The 17,100-nt window shown below is 38.0% G+C and overlaps 1 pseudogene; it reads left to right on the plus strand.

The window, feature by feature from the left end:
- The window catches only part of LOC149209169 (tobamovirus multiplication protein 1 pseudogene), a 168,145-nt pseudogene extending 160,334 nt beyond the window's left edge, over positions 1-7,811 (plus strand).
- The last annotated feature ends 9,289 nt before the right edge of the window (positions 7,812-17,100 follow it).

Raw genomic sequence — 17,100 nt, forward strand, 5'->3', positions numbered from 1 at the left:
CTAAATCCTTTTGACCCAACGCAGCTCCTAGAGCTGTATCTGAAGCATCTGTAGAAATATGGAAAGGAAGTTTCCAATTTGGCCCTCTCAAAATGGGTGCTTCAGATATTCTTGTTTTCAAAGTTTCAAATGCAGATTGATAGTCAGGATCCCAATTGAATTCACAGTCTTTTGTAAGTAATTTGAAGAGCGGAGATGCTATCTTGGTGAAGTTTTCAATAAATCTTCTATAATATCCAATAAATCCAAGAAAACTTCTAACATCTTTTTGACAATTTGGAATAGGTAACTTGGAGATGACTTCAACTTTTGATCTATCAACTTTAATTCCATCTCCTGAAATATGATGTCCTAAAACAATCCCTTCAGTAAACATCATAAAACATTTTTCATGACTTAGTGAAAGATTTGTTTCTTTACATCTTATAAGGACTTTTTCCAAATTTTCTAATGCCTCTTCAAATGAATTACCATAAACTGTAAAATCATCCATATAAACCTCTACACAATCATGAATTAGATCAGAAAAGATTCCTAGTACTGCCCTTTGAAATGTTGCAGGTGCATTACATAATCCAAAAGGAAGTACTCAGTAAGCAAAAGTTCCCCATGGACAAGTAAATGTGGTCTTGTCCTGATCTTCGGGTGCTACCTGAATCTGATTGTAACCACTAAAACCATCCAAAAATGAGAAATACTTTTTACCTGCTAAAGTATCTAATACTTGATCAATAAAGGGCAAAGGAAAGTGATCCTTCAAAGTTTCTTTGTTCAATTCCCTGTAATCAATGCAAACCCTCCATTTACCATTCTTTTTAGGTACTATAACCAAAGGAGAAACCCACCGGCTATCTAAAATGGGGTAAATGAAGTTTACATTAAGTAACTTTTGGAGCTCTTCTTTCACTATCTCCCTAAGGTTTGGATTCATCCTTCTTTGAGGTTGTCTGATTGGTCTACTGTTTTCCTCAATGTAGATGTGATGAATGCAAGTCTTAGGGTCAATACCTTTCATATCAGTATACTCCCATGCAAATGCAGTAGAATGTTTTTGCAAGATTTTGGTTAGCTCCCCCTGTTGTGATTTTTCCAAGTTTCTGTTGATATTCAATGTTTTTCCTGGAAAAATCTTAATGGCAGAACTACCAAACTCTTGCATAGATAAAAGAGACATTTGTCTAGATGATAGACACTCAATGTCAGAATCCAACTGAAATTGTGTGTGGTCATATTCTGAAGATGGTTCAAATTTTTCTAATGTGTTCAGAATTTGACTATCTTCACTGATCTCAGAAATGGTAAAGACAGGTTGTATAGTATCTTCATCATCAACCCACTCATTATCTCCTATTTCTGTAATTGCTTTTGCTGGAGGATACAGATTGAACTTCTTTGTCGAATTACCATCAGAAATATACATATCCCCAGACCTACAACTTATGAAAGCATCAGCTGTGGCTAGCCAAGGTCTTCCTAAAATAAGAGGATGTCCTCCTAGATTACTCTTGGGAGTTAAAATCATGAAATCCACTGGATATTCCCAAGAGTCTAAGGAGACTGGAATGTCTTCTAATACACCATCTAGTTTAATAATTGATCGATCTGCAAGTTGCAATAAGGTAGGTGTAAAAAGAAGATTAGGAAGTTTTAGCTGTTCCATAGTCTGTCTACTCATGATGTTGATAGTAGCCCCTAAATAAATCAAAGTATTTGGTATTTCTACCCCATTGATATGTGTTTTAACAATTGGGCTACCGGGAACTACATATTTCTGCATAGTAATTTTTCCCATCATGATATCTGCAATTTTCCCTACCAGGTGGATCCTTCTGGTATCTCTTGGTTTCCTTCCTGGTCTTTTAAGACTCAACTCCTTTATTGTTTTTGCTAGAATAGGAATCTCTTTAATGGCTTGTAACAAGGGAATCTTGATACAGACATTCTTCAATTCATCTAGAAAATTATAGTCAGGCAACCAAATTTGTTTTTCCACTCCTTTGTCAATTTGTAATCTTTCAGGAAAAGGAGGTGTGGATAAAGATGCAGGTTGCTCAACTATGGGATTTGTGGGGGTTAATTCTTTTTCTTTTTCTTTTTGAGTGTTTGGGTTTTGAAGAGATGCTTCAGAACCCTTATTGGCTTCAAGAGACTCTTCCTCAAAAATGCTTTGCTTTTGAGCATTTATAGAAGGTTTATCTAGGACTCTACCTGATCTGAGTTGTACTTCATTGAGAGGAACAATCATATAGGTAGGAAATTGTTGACCTTCCATCATGTAAGCATTTTGAGGGTTTTTATTATTGGGGTTTGGCAATGGCTAAGAAGGAAGTTGGTTTGACTTCTGTTGGAATGGAAGAAAGAGTTGAGAATTTGGATTCTGTTGAGAAGGTTGTTGTTGTTGTTGTTGTGGAAATGGCAATGATAGTTGTGGATTTTGATTTGGAAGTTGTGGAGCTTGTTGGTTTTGAAAAGATGGGGGATATTGATAAAATTGAGCAAATCTCCCATAAGGATTTTGCATACCTTGTACCCATGATTGAAAAGGATTTTGAGGTTGGGACCAAGGTTGTTGCCAAGGATTCCAATTTGGTGGGGGTTGAAAATTCATAGAGTTGCTAAACCCTTGATTTTGTTGCCCCTGCCAAGGTCTCCTTGCAACAAAACAGAGAGATTCGATTGTATTTGGATCTTCTTGAAAGACAGTTTTGAGCCCAGGAATTGAAGGACAATCCTTGGTCTCATGATTCTCTGAACAAATTACACATGTTTATACAACTTTTGCATCTAAGGGACATTCCCTTAGAGCATGTTTCTTCCTACATTTTGGGCAAAAGATGGCCAAAGCCTCAGCTTCTGCTTTCTGTTTGTTGTGAATCTTAAGGGTGTCTAGTTGTTCACTAAGACTCCCTAAGATGTCAGTTTTGAATTCATCAAGCATGTTGCCAATCTCAGCCCTACTTACTGATCCAGTTGCAGATTTGTTTGCTCTGATGAGAGAAGGATCTCTAGGCCCTTTTTGAGTTTTACATTTCCCCCTTGAGAGATGGACACATAGCTCTGCTATATCATTGAGTGAAAGTTGAGATATATCTCCCTTCCCCATCATGTTCAAAATATCTATCCATTCATCTCTAATGGCTTTTAATAGAAGGGCTTTCAAGGTCTCCTCATCTAAATTACTCATTTTTTCTCTTTTCAGGTTGTATTGAAATCTTTCAAGTAAATCCTCCAAGTTTTCATCTTCTCTTTGCACCATTTTGAATACCTCATCCTTGTGATTGGTGGGCATACAATAGTCCAGGTACCTATCCAAAAATGTTTGTTTCATATCATTCCAAGACCTAATGGATTGAGTGAGTAATCCCATGAACCATTTCAAGGCTGCTCCTTTCAATGTTGAAGGAAACAGTTTGAGTTTTTGAGAGTCTTCCAGATAATCATAAGTTCGACACACGACTTCAAACTCAAATAGAAATGTTTCAGGGTCCTCATTCCTTAACCCATGGAAGTTTGGGAGGACAGATGGTGAGATGTTTTTCATGGTGGCTCGGGAGTCCTCATCGACTATAGGAAATCCAAATGAGTTATCTCCATCCCTATTTCCCCCAATGTTACCTCTACCTCCTCCATTGTTTCCTCCTCCTCCTCTACCTCTACCTCTACCAAATCCAGTTGCTCCTTCCTCTGTCATAGTAGTTTCCCTGGAGACTTCAGAGTCTTCTAGTTCTTCTACTAAGGGTGAACGAGAAGGAATTTCTCCCTCTTCTTCTTCAGATGACTCTACTTATTCAATTACAATTTGTCTCTCTGTAGAAGGAAGGAAAGGATATCTTTCTAATTCAGATTCGATGGAAGGTATGGGAGAGTCGACTCCTGCCTCTTGAATTCCAGGAATCCTAGGGCTAGGAGTGTAAGTTGGAGATGATGGAGGTGTCTCTTGTCTATTCCTTGAAGTAGATGGACTTGTAAAAATCGAACTCTTGGTTCTAGCTAAAAACCTTCCCCTAGAATCTCTTGCTCTATGCATGTCATTTTTTTTTATTTTTCTTCAAGTCGGGCTAATAATTCTCTTTTTGATCTTCCAGGTCACTCTAGGTGCAAGAAGAGAGCATACTCAAGAAACTATTAAACCAATAACTTTCTCTTTTCTGATCCTCCAGATCACTCTAGGTGCAAGAGGAGAGCATACTTTGAGAGGTTATCAATTTTTCCTTCCTTGAAATTTTCTTAATTTTTTTTAGAAATTGACTACCTAATTTCACTTCCCCGGCAACGGCGCCAAAATGTTTGGTCAATTTAGTGATGTCTAAATTGCAACTTTTAAATGTCAACCCGGGGCTCGTAAGCTGATGAAGTGAGGTGTACTATATGTACTTAGATAACCTTTTCTTAGTCTTTTGTCGTTTTTAGCTTTTTTTTAAGTTTGTTTTCGAATGTATCTTTCCTACTGTGATGTGATGGAAATGTAATAAAGCAAGTGAAATGTGGATGATTGTGGTGATCTCTAAATGATTTCTCAAAACTTAAAAAGTATTCTACAAGAAAGCTTGAACAACAACTGCAATAAAATCAACTCTTAAAGGAAAATAAAGACATCAAATAAAGGACTAATGACATCGGCCCAGTATCTCTGCTGTTGAATGAAAATGAAAATGAAATCTATATTAAATCCAACTAAAAGTAAGAACAACTATCTCACACTATTTCAACTCTTCAAATTAATCTTCTCCATGAAAAGATATCATGAAATGTTAAGCAATGTGAAATCTAAGTGAAACTACATAAAAGAGACTAGTCACAATACTTTAACTTTCTCTTAACCTTTTGCCTTTCAGCTGAATTTATCATGTAAGAAACAGTTATGAATAAGTCAAGTAATGTGAGTTCTAAAGCAAACTAAATCAAGCTATACTAAGTGATATTTTGGCTCCCAATAAAGTTATTTGATTATGGAAAAGGAACCATCAGTAGATGAACAACTTGATATCTAAGAGCAGAAAGTAAATATGCAAGTTAAAGAAATGACAGTAAGGAAAATCAAAACTGAAAAACAATGAAGGTCAGCAACATAGACAAGATGATCACGCATGCCACTAGTTATGAAAAGAAAAGAAGGAAAACTGTCCCGGGCTTGCCTAAGAAACCTGCATAACACACTGATCAGTCATGAACATAAAAGTGCAGAAATGTAAATCAACAGAAATCAAAGTTTATGTACAGCTAATATACATGTTGAAAATAAATAAAAATGCAGCAATTTAAAAGACATCTGTACAGCTAATATACATGAAACAAGAAAAAGAAATGCAAGAAATTAAAGGTTACTGTACAGGGCTTCAGCAAACAGGGGCCCTCTGCCTACTTCAGCCGGTTCAAGGAGCAGTTATACGCTTAAATGCAAAACAGTCTTCTCATGTATTGACAGCAAATGTAAAAGTACAGTGGGGAGCTCAAAATTACATTAAAAACGATTACAAAACGATTAACTCTATAGCGTTCAAGGACGCTTTATTTATAAGGAGAAAGCAAACTATTTTAACGAGATCTATGCTATTCAACCAGCTGTTTAAAAACACGTGAATCCTCTGCGTCCTCGGATCTAGGTAACTGTCATCGTGTTCATTCAATCTGGAGAGTATGGCTGTTGGATTCGTGCTTCTAGATTGTCTCCGTGGCTGAGGATGATGCCACCTAGCTTCACGTGCCCAAAAACAGAGCAACGCAGAGCCGTGCCACCGCTGAACACTTGTGTTGACCGGTATTTGCCTCTTCGTTGACCGCGGGCTTTTATGGCTATTCTGGGTGATCTGGAGGGACACGTGCCATGCCCTTGACCCCTGGAACTTGCCCATGTGGCTCATCTTCTCGGAGGACACCTGTAACATATCGTTTAATAAAACAGTTGCGGAATCCTGTGCTGGCTGCAGAAACCTGGATCAGCTGCGGAAACCTGTGTAGGTTGCGGAAACGCAGCACTCTGAACCAAAATTCTAAACCAAACAACAGTCATTAGCATAGTTAGAAAACCATGTAAAAAGTCCTAAAATACAATGATTTAATCAACTTGGTGGATGAAATGAGTGGGAAAAGGAGGCTGAGAGGTGTATGGGAAGGTACAGGTTCAAGGCTCTACAGTAAGTTCTTCCACTTGATGAGATACTCTGAAATTGATCGATTTCGTAGCTGTCGGGTTCTTGTTTCTATGACTGCTCCAAGTTCCAATATGATTTTTCCTTCTTCTTCAATTTCTGGCAATATTGTTTGAATTGGGATCTTTTGCAACTTTTGAATAAATGGCCATACTTCTTCATCCTTCTTCCATTCATCCTTGCTTCTTTTATCCAATTTGGTTGGATAATATAAATAGCACAAAACAATGCTTGCACATCCTCATCCTTGAAGAGTCTTCCCATTCGGTGAGGTCGCCATTTTTTAAGTGCATCTAGTATTGCCAACATTTCCTTCTCATAAATAGCTTGCTTGAGATGTAGCATTAAAAATACCCAATCACCTACATCAAAACATTTTTCACTACGATGTTGATCTACCTATTGTTTCGTTTGATTTTGCACTGAAGTGGCGTTATCCTTTAAAAGTTGGAGAACTTGTTGTTGATGCTCGATGTGATCTTTCTCTGCTTGAACCTTTTTCTTCTTGATATATCCTTCTATCTCTAGATTTTGAGGAGTGGTAATTTCTTCCAATCCTTTACAAGATATGGTCGGATTCATTTCTTGATGCTCGATGTGATCTTTCACTTTGTTGACACCTAATCCTCAACGGATGGGTGAACTGGAACGTGAACAGTCATCAAGAAGATGAACTATTCTGTCTTCTTCTTGTATATAATCAATAGTTCTCTGATGAAATTAGATATCAGTTTTTCTTCCGCTCATTCTGGAGTTACCCTGGCGTGACATGGTATCAGAGCACAGGTCCCAGTCCCAGATTCCTTGTAACTCCTCTGGCCATAACGCCTCTGTCTGAAACGTTTGCCTGGTGGCTCTACCTGAACGCTTGTCTCTGCCTCTGCCAGCGCTCTGTCCTCTGCGTGATTCTCTGCACCTCATTGAATCTCTACGCATCCGTTTTTGCTGCCTAATGAAATCTTTGTCATTTACTGTCGGCCTCATCATACCCTGCACATCTACATGGTAACCGTTTTCAAACCTCAGATTCGCGCGGTTCATCGGTTCTTTGTGCCCAAACACCGATTGATATACCCAAAACGCAATTCAACTTTGTTTAGCTGGCCTAAACCGTGGACGTTAGCAGAGAAGGCATGAATCAAACTTTTATACTGCAATGAATGTTCTCGTGGTCTATTGAGAAACAATACTGTTTTTTCTTGGTCGATTTGCGCTGCAAATGATGGCGTCGAGGCTCCCTTAATGGAATCTCCAGTTCGTAATTGAATCGGTGGGGTCACCCTCTGCACGGGGTTATAGTATCCTCCGCTTCCTGGCGCTGTTGCCTATTATATTATAAATGGTGTAATTTATTTTATTCAGATTTGCATTTGGATATATCTTTGGATTGATGACAGCAATGTTGCGGAGGCAATTGCAAAACTGTTTGTTGCAGTTATATCATTTTTTGCAGCGTTGGGTTTCCTGCTATATGGAGGAAGGCTATTTTTAATGCTGAGGCGGTTTCCAATTGAGTCTAAAGGGTGCAGAAAGAAGCTACATGAGGTTGGCTGTGTGACAGCTATATGCTTCACGTGTTTTTTGATAAGGTGCTTTGTGGTTGCACTTTCTGCTTTTGATACAGATGCCAATCTGGATGTGATGTACCATCCAATTCGATGAGCGTGGTCAACTATTGAAGAACACAAACTCACCGAAGAGAATGATTTGGGATTGAAGTGGCTACCTTCTTTTATTATTCTTTTATGTGCCAAGTATCGGGAATGAATGAGATGCGTCTGAATCACATTGAGGTCGATGCAGCAGCTCTTTAGCATTTTTTAACAAACTGTTCAAATATTGACAAACATTTCCGAGTTTGCATCATTGTAATTTTTAAGTATTCAGATAATCTTGTAAATATTGAAGTTATGATATGAGTGAATGTATGGATGAACAGCTGGTTATGGGCTCAGGTCTAGAGAATCAAAGGGATTTATGGTGATTTTTTAGTCTTTTCAGTAAATTTTGAAATTGTAATACTGTTGCTGCTCCAACTTTGTAGAGCTCGCGGTTAATATCGTTGCTGCTCCAACTTTGTAGAGCTCGCGGTAAATGACTGATTATTTTTAAACAACCAAAGTTATTTCCCACAGAAATCTTTTGAGTACAATTTCACTGTATATCAGCAGAAATATTTTTTTATCAGCAGAAGTATTTTTTTACAGAATGCATTCAATCATTTCTATGGTCGGAATAGTTCTCACTGGCAAGGAGAACTACTCTGAATGGTCTCGGATGGTAAAACACACCCTCATCTACAATGAGTTGTGGAAAGGAGTGTGTGTCGGAGAAGAAGACAAAGACCCTGTGCAGCCTACATCAGACAAAGAACTCGCCATTTGGGAAAACAAGAACAGCAAAGCCTATGCATTGATCGCAGCATCTGTAAATGAAGAAGTAAGTCGTCATATTTCATCCTATTCCACTGCCTTTGAAGCTTTACAAAAGCTAAAAGAACTCTATGATTCACATTCTGCACTTGAAGTTGTTCAGCTCATGATTAAACTCTTCACTCTTGAACTGAAAAATAATGATCCCCTTGCTCTTGCATCTTAAATAAAGTCTATAATGCATGATATTAAATCCACTAAGGTTGAGCTGGATATCTCTCTTATTTCCTTTCTCAAAGCACTCTATCCTACCTACTCCAATTATCTTGAGTCTTTACAAGCAAATGGAAATCTTAAAGACATAACCTTTGAGTCTCTTGTGAAAAAGTTTGCTGAAAGAGAGAAAGCCTTTGGAAAGAAAACAATCCCTGAATATTCTGAAGAGACTGTTTGCCTTGCTCATAAAGAAAAGCATCCTGCTCAAGATTCTACAAGAGGAAGAGGTGGATGAAGAGGAAGAGGAAGATACTTCATAGGCAGGGGGGGCAGACATTCTCAAGCAAAAAAGGCAGATCTGCATTGCATTCGCTGCAAACGAAATGGATCACATGATGCTTCTACATGCAAGCTACCATGGGACAAAATTGAGCAGAGAAGAAATCAGCAGAAAGGTAAAACTGATGACACAGACAAAGGTAAAGCACCTGAATCCGCTCACTATATTGAGGCACAATGTAACATTGGAGTAAATGAAGACTTGTTTAATGCTTCACTTGCTTCTTCGAAAAATGATTGGTTGCTTGATTCAGGAGCAACCTGTCATATGACTCATAGGAAAGATTTTTTTGAAGATTTCACTGACAATGTTGATGGAGCAGTATACTTTGCAAATCAGTCAAAAATCAAGCCATCAGGGCTTGGCACAATCAGGCTTAAACTGCCTGGTCTTCCAGAATTTCTTCTGGATCGTGTTCTATATTTCCCACAACTCAAGAGAAAATTGATGTCCTTGGTCCACATCCGCCAGCAAGGTCACTCCATTCATATGTTTGATGGAAAGCTTGAGGTAAGAAAGGCATCTGACCACTCACTTGTCATGAGGGGAATAGAAGAAGAAAGACTTCTTAAACTGCAAGGAACCTCTGCTCATGCACAACATTTCTCATATATTTCTCATCATGAAGAAGGTACACTTCCGTCAAGTTTATTATGGCATGCTATATTTGGACATTTAAACTATGATAGTCTTCACTTGTTGAAGAAAAATGGTGTTGCTGGTTTGCCTACAATTCCTAGAAAACATAAGCAATGTGATGCTTGCATTCTAGGAAAACATAGCAAACAGTCTTTTCATGATTCACATTCAAGAGCACATAGGAAGCTTGAACTCATTCATTCAGATTTATGTGGTCCAATGCCTGTTCCTTCTGCAAATGGAAACAAATATATCATGACATTTATTGATGATTACACCAGAATGTGTTGGGTTTATTTATTGAAGAACAAATCTGATGCTTTTCAAACATTCAAGAATTTTCATAAATGGATTGAAAATGATGCACAATCTCATATTGGGTCTATTTGCACTGATAATGGAAAAGAATATACATCAAATGAATTTGAACACTATCTTCGCAAACATGGGATTAAATATCAAACAATTGTGCCTTATAATCCTCAACAAAATGGTGTAGCTGAAAGAATGAACAGAACAATCTTGAATATGGTACGATCCATGCTTTTCTTCAAAAATGTAAAGATAATGTTTTGGGCTTATGCTGTTCTATGTGCTGCATATATAAAGAATAGATGTCCATCTAGTGCTATAAGAAACAAGACTCCTTATGAATTGTGGTATGGACATGTTCCTTCGGTAAAACATCTCAGGATTTTTGGTTCCACCTGTTATGCTTTAATACCAAAGGTACATAGAAACAAACTTGGTGCTAGAAGTCATAAGTGTATCTTCCTGGGGTACTCAAACACCTCTAAAGCATACCGTCTCTATGATGAAGTAAATAAAAAGTTTGTTGTATCTAGAGATGTCATTTTTCTTGAATCATCCAAATCTGACACTGTTGTTGAGCAGCAACTTGATCGCTTGGATAGATTCACAAAAACGAAATCATTTCAAGAGTTTGATAATCAGATTCCACATCTTGAAGGGGGGATTCCTATACTAGATCAACATGTGGAATCTTCTTCTGAAGAACAATCTCCCCTGCATGACACTCCAACAACGGATGATGCTTTAAGTGATGTAATTGATAGAATTGGGAGACTTAATCTTGATTCAGTCCCAACTCAATCAACATAGCAGCCTGGACCATCTCAGAAATGTCCCCCAAAGTGGCTGACAAAGACACTTGAAAGTGTTCATCCTGATGAAATTGGAAAAACAGGAACCAGAAATACAAACCGACAAGATGGAGGTGATGTAGATAACTCTAATTCACCTGTTGATATGGATGTTACTTATGATTGTGAATTGAACTTGTCTACATATTTTGAACCAACTTCCTTCAAAGAAGCTGCTTCTCATGATGAAAGGAAAGAAGCGATGCAGAAGGAGTATGATGCCCTCATAAAGAATGGCACTTGGAAGCTGGTTGATCCTCCATTTGGAACCAAACCAATTGGCTGCAAGTGGGTCGACAAGAACAAGTACAAAGCTGATGGCTCACTTGACAAGCACAAAGCTAGGCTTGTGGAAAAAGGCTTTGCACACAAGGAAGGGGTCGATTATGAGGAAACTTTTTCCCCCACAGAAAAATGGGCCACCATCCGAACACTCTTTGCACTAGCTGCTCAGAACGGTTGGAAAGTCCATCAAATGGATGTAAAAACTGCATTCTTGAATGGAGATCTAAAAGAGAATGTTTTTATGTCCCAGCCTGAAGGATTTGCTGTGAAAGGACATGAACACAAAGTATGCAAACTTGTGAAGTCCTTGTATGGCCTCAAACAAGCACCACGAGCCTGGTATGAAAAACTAACTGAGCATCTTCTGAAACTCAACTTCAAACATTTTGATCTTGATGATGCAACTTTATTTGTCAAGAAAGTTGGCAAAACAGTTGTATATCTTGTGGTATATGTAGATGATCTTTTAATGACAGGGAAAAATGAAAGCTATATTGCATCCATAAAGAAAGAATTAGGAAAAAGTTTTGAAATGACTGATTTGGGCTATGTTCATTACTATCTTGGCATTGAAGTAACCCAACATCCAAAATCCATATTTCTTTCTCAAAAGAAATACATTGGAGATTTGTTAAATAGATTTGGCATGACAGAGTGCAATCCTCTTTCTACTCCAATGGAACAAAACTTGAAGCTCACATCTATTGAAGGAAAGGAATTTGAGGATGCAACAAAGTATAGACAGCTTGTAGGAAGTCTAATCTACCTCACTACTACCAGACCAGACATTTCATTTGCTGTTGGAATCCTCTCCAGGTTTATGCAAAAGCCTTGTGAGGGACATTGGTCTGCTGCAAAAAGAGTTCTAAGGTACTTGAAGGGAACTCAAGACCTTGGAATCAAGTATAAACAGGTGGACGACTTCAACTTGATTGGATACTCTGATTCAGACTTCGATGGAGACAAAGAAACTGGGGTATCTACTTCAGGATATGCTATGAGTCTTGGATCAGGAGCTGTCTCCTAGAGATCACGCAAACAATCAGTACCAGCAGATTCCACAACAGAAGCAGAATACGTGGCAGCAGCTGAAGCAACGAAAGAAATTGTGTGGCTCAGGAAAATTCTTGAAGATTTGCAGGTAAAACAAATACAATCAACTCCACTCATGATTGATAACACCTCTGCAATAAAGTTGGCCAAGAACCCAAAGTTCCATGATCGTACTAAGCACATCAATACTAAATATCATCTGATCTGACATCATGTTGAGGCCACAATAATCCATCTCCGTCATTGTTCCACAAACGAGAAAATTGCAGACATCTTCACCAAAGCGCTTGGAAGAGAAAAGCTTGAAAGATTCAAAACGATGCTTAGACTCACCAACATCCCTTCAGATTAAGGGGGGGAATGTTGACACCTAATCCTCAACGGATGGGTGAACTGGAACGTGAACAGTCATCAAGAAGATGAACTGTTCCGTCTCCTTCTTGTATATAATCAATAGTTCTCTGATGAAATTAGATATCAGTTTTTCTTCCGCTCATTCTGGAGTTACCCTGGCCTGACACACTTCTTGAACATTTTTCTTCTTGATATGTCCTTCTATCTTGATAGTTTGAGGAGTGGTAATTTCGACCAATGAATTACAAGATATGGTTGGATTCATTTCTTCTTTCTCGATGTTATCTTTCACTTCTTTCACCTTTTTCTTCTTGATATGTCATTCTATCTTGATAGTTTGAGGAGTGGTAATTTCGACCAATGAATTACAAGATATGGTTGGGTTCATTTCTTCTTTCTCAATGTGATCTTTCACTTCTTGCACCTTTTTCTTCTTGATATGTCCTTCTATCTTGAGAGTTTGAGGATCGGTAATTCTTGCCAATGCCTTACAAGATATGGTCTGATTCATTTCTTCTTTCTTTGGGGTGGGGTCCTGGCATATATCTTCTTCTTTTGATGTTTCTTGATCCTTTTCTTCCTCCTCTTCATATTCTATGTAAAATAATTTCCTCTCAGCACACTTATGACCTTTAGTGCATTTGCTATCACAATTGTAACAAAGCCCTTTTTCTCTCTTTTCTTCCAATTGTTGTGGTGTAACCCTTGTAGGTTGTGGAAGGCTAGGAGAAACAACACTTCCACCTTTATAGTTGTGAGGGGTATGCTTCTTGGTTTCCATAATTTTTCTTTCCACTATGTCACAAAGCCCTTTTACTCTTTCCAATTGTTGTGGTGTTGCTCTAAAGAAGGTGTTGCTCTTTGTATCCTCATAATGTGCTATCATTTCCTCCGTGAAAATTGACCACGTAACAAGTTTTTTACGAGAACAAAGCCCTTCATACCATAAAAATTGATCCGGTTCTAAATATGAAGATGCAATACATACCTTTTGTAACAGTGGTACACCATGTAGGTCAAAATATTGCTCCATCTGAAGTATCCAATTTACCGGATCCTTGCCATCAAACTTCCTCATCTTGCTTTTTCTTGATTTTAGGAGCTCGATCTTGAAACAACTGTAACTTTGTACTTTTGGATCTTTAAGTTCTGAAATTGCAACCTGTAGTAGCCCTCTATGTGCTCTTTCCAATGCCACAAGTCTAATCCAAATTGAATTCTCCAAGGAAGAGTTATGCGAAATCTCCCACAGTGACTTGATTAGTTCAGTAGAGCAAACTTGTACAACGTACCACGAGTCACTGTTTCAACCTTTGGATTTGAAAAATGCATATAAGAAACTACAGTTCGTCCTCTTTCTGTACCTTCTTACGAAATTTCAATCTGATCCTCAAAGAGAAAGTTATGACGATTTTCCCCAGGTCACCTCTTTGGAATGTAATTTAGGAGTCTCCAAAAAGACCAACTTCCTCAGATCATATCTCCGCAAATATAGTGTGAAAAGCTCTGAAATTTGGACCCGAGGTTTAGCGCAATTTCTTCTCAAATGGGTTTTGTTTGCAACTTCTGAAACGTCACAGAAAAAAAAGCTATAGCAAAAATTCCACGATGACCTGTTTGGAGTAGCGAAACCCTAGAATCCAAAGCTCTGATACCAAATGTTATGGAATCAACTCAAGAGAAGATAGAAAAGATAGATCAACGCCTTAGAATTCAGCCTCTTTGAGGGGGCAACCTCCTTTACATTACATAAATGAACAATTCTTGGATGATACAAATGAAAAGACCTCCTTTCTATATATAGGAGTCTAAGGGGTCATAACATAATCAGAGCTGACATAACAATAATAATGTAAGGGCACAATAATAATAATAGTGGGCTTCTATGTGGCACAATAGTAACAATATGGGCACTACATGGGTACATCAATATAATAAGTGGGTTGTACTAATAACAATAAGGGGTTACACTAGTAGTATAGGGGCCTAACAAGCATCCACTCATGTAGAGACCTCCAGTAGGGGAAAATTTCGAGCCAGATGGGCAGAGGGATCACACACAACCATACCTCCAGGTGTGAGGTCATGCAATGTGAAGTGATAGCCCCAAGAGGGATAAAATTGGGTAGGGTCCATTGAGAGGTTTTATCTCATGGATCGTACCTTGCCATGGGAGCCCAAAGTATATAGTAGCGGGAGGAATTAGTGGGATTGATGTAGTCATAGATCATATTGAAAGAGGCTAGAGCAGTCAGATACTGAAGAGCGTAGATAAGGGTTGACAACAATGCAGAAAGGCAAAGTCAATAGTGTTATCATTATGTGATTTCAAAGATTGGCAAGACAAAAGTCACAAAAGAAACATCAAACCACTTATGAGTCTAGGACCTAGCCTTCCTAGACTCAGAGAGGGCTCTCTCTATGTAATTATGATTTAACTTTGTTTTTAGTGCTATAATGTTTTAGGCTAGATATTAAGAGTAAAAATATTGTTTGTTTGTTTGTTCATTTGGTTGGAGAAAGATCATTTTTTAATATTTTCCATTGGGCTATGGAGTCACAGGCTGGGTGGTAGCATCAATCTTACAGAGCATTTACAGGGCAAGCTAACTATTCCTACTAGATCTTTAGAGCAGAGTGATAAATGGAATGACAAAAAAATGATATCAGTCAGGATTAAAAAGCATTTAAGTATTTTTTAATCGTACTTCAGAGGAAAACATATAGATTGTAAACACAGATAGCAGTAAGGTGCTCCAACATCATATCTTAAACTATAATTTCTGCTTTACAATAAGAATTAAAGATGCATGGATGGATAAACAGAAATACATTAAACATAGAAAGAAAAACATCACCAGGTCAAAACAGATCAAGTATCCTGTAAATTTTCCTTTTTATTGATGCTCTAGCTCAAAATTACAATGATCCAAATAGAAAAATTGTTTCAATGACTAGGGTCCAATCCCTAATACTTCCAATGCATGGAATATTTAAATAAAAACTACAACAATTTTCCTTGTACACTTGGCAATCTGTTATTTATTACAATGAAGGGAAAAATTGAATAATGTAGCCAAGGAGTGGCCACGCTGAGAAACCTAGGAAAAGTGTCCCTATTTTCTGGGATGTCGTTGCTTGAAGTATTAATTTGATTGGAGTGGTTTTCTTGGCATGGCTGGTGCTTACTCATGCATGTATGGTCACTCTAATCAACCTTGTCTCATTCTTCCTGGTAGTCACATAAGTCACTCCATGCTTCCCCCTATGGGATCTTGATCTTGGTTAATCTTTGATAAACCTCATCAGAATCAGTGTATTTGGAAAAGGATGGCTTGAAAAAAACACATGCTTCAGCGCATGTTCAATGTAAATTTGATTGTTGATTGCTTCTAATAAAGCCTTTCCTGTTATGTTGCCTTTGATGTTGGACAGATTTGCAGCATATGTGGCTATGCCCTGTAATTTCTTAACATAATCCCCTCTGTCCATGAGTTTTTCATTTATAACAAATAGAGAGGAAAGGCCTTTTTGATGTAGAGTTGCATTATGTTGAAAAACCTATTGATTTTCAGCTCTAGAACTCAGCATTTTTCTTGAAGCTGCACATTTAAATTCTTCTTTGTCAGCACCTTTTTGACTTGTAGTATGGTCTCTGTCCTGTCTGTTACTCCCAAGTCTTCCAATTCATATTTGTTTATTGCATTCATAAATTTGATAATTATGTTTGTTGTTACTTGCATATCTCCCAACTCTGTATTGGTGGCTGAAATGGTTTCTTTGGTTTTCTCTACTAACTCTTTCTACTCAAAAATAATTTGGATGCTAGGCCAAATTTCATTCATATGATCTATTATATTGTGCCAAATGATCTCCTTAACCCTCCCTAGATTATTTCCAATGGAGGATTCTTTTTATGACTTCTGAAGCTTCTCTATCAATGCCTTTTCTCTCTGCATCTCTACCAAGTGATTGTTTTCAGCTCTTTTAATATGATCTTGTAGCACACCAACTTGGGATTCTAGCCTCTTGATTTCTTCATTTTGCAGATTCATTCCTTCCATAGATCTTGCCAATTGTTCTGCACTGCTTCTTGCTCCTGTGGCTACACCTGCTGGAGTAGTTATGGGTAGGGTTGTTAGAGGAAGGGTCTCCACTATTGTGCTAGCCATCTGTGCTACTTTTTCTTTCTCCTGCACCATCTTTTCCATCTCTGTCTCCATCTGTTTGATTTGGATGGACTACTCCACTATTAGTTTCATCATGTCAACCTTTATGCTCTTTGTTTCCTCTATTTCCTTGGTCAGTGGGTCATGTGTAGTAGGCATCTTGAGCTGCTTCTTCAGAGCTGCAATGTCTAACTCTTTCTTTTTTATTACTTCTTCAGCTACTTTTGTATCTAAGGGATCATATCCAATTTTTATTACTAAGTCTTCCAAAGACTTAATCCTGGTGTCCTTTGACAATGATGAAATCCTCTCCATCTTCAACTAAGACTGAGCATTTGAGAGGGCCACCTGCATTTTGAA

The sequence above is a fragment of the Pinus tabuliformis genome, chromosome 1_2 (genome assembly GCF_031772625.1).
Source record: "Pinus tabuliformis cultivar Carrire ecotype Pingquan chromosome 1_2, CPIR1, whole genome shotgun sequence".
Lineage (NCBI taxonomy): Eukaryota > Viridiplantae > Streptophyta > Pinopsida > Pinales > Pinaceae > Pinus > Pinus tabuliformis.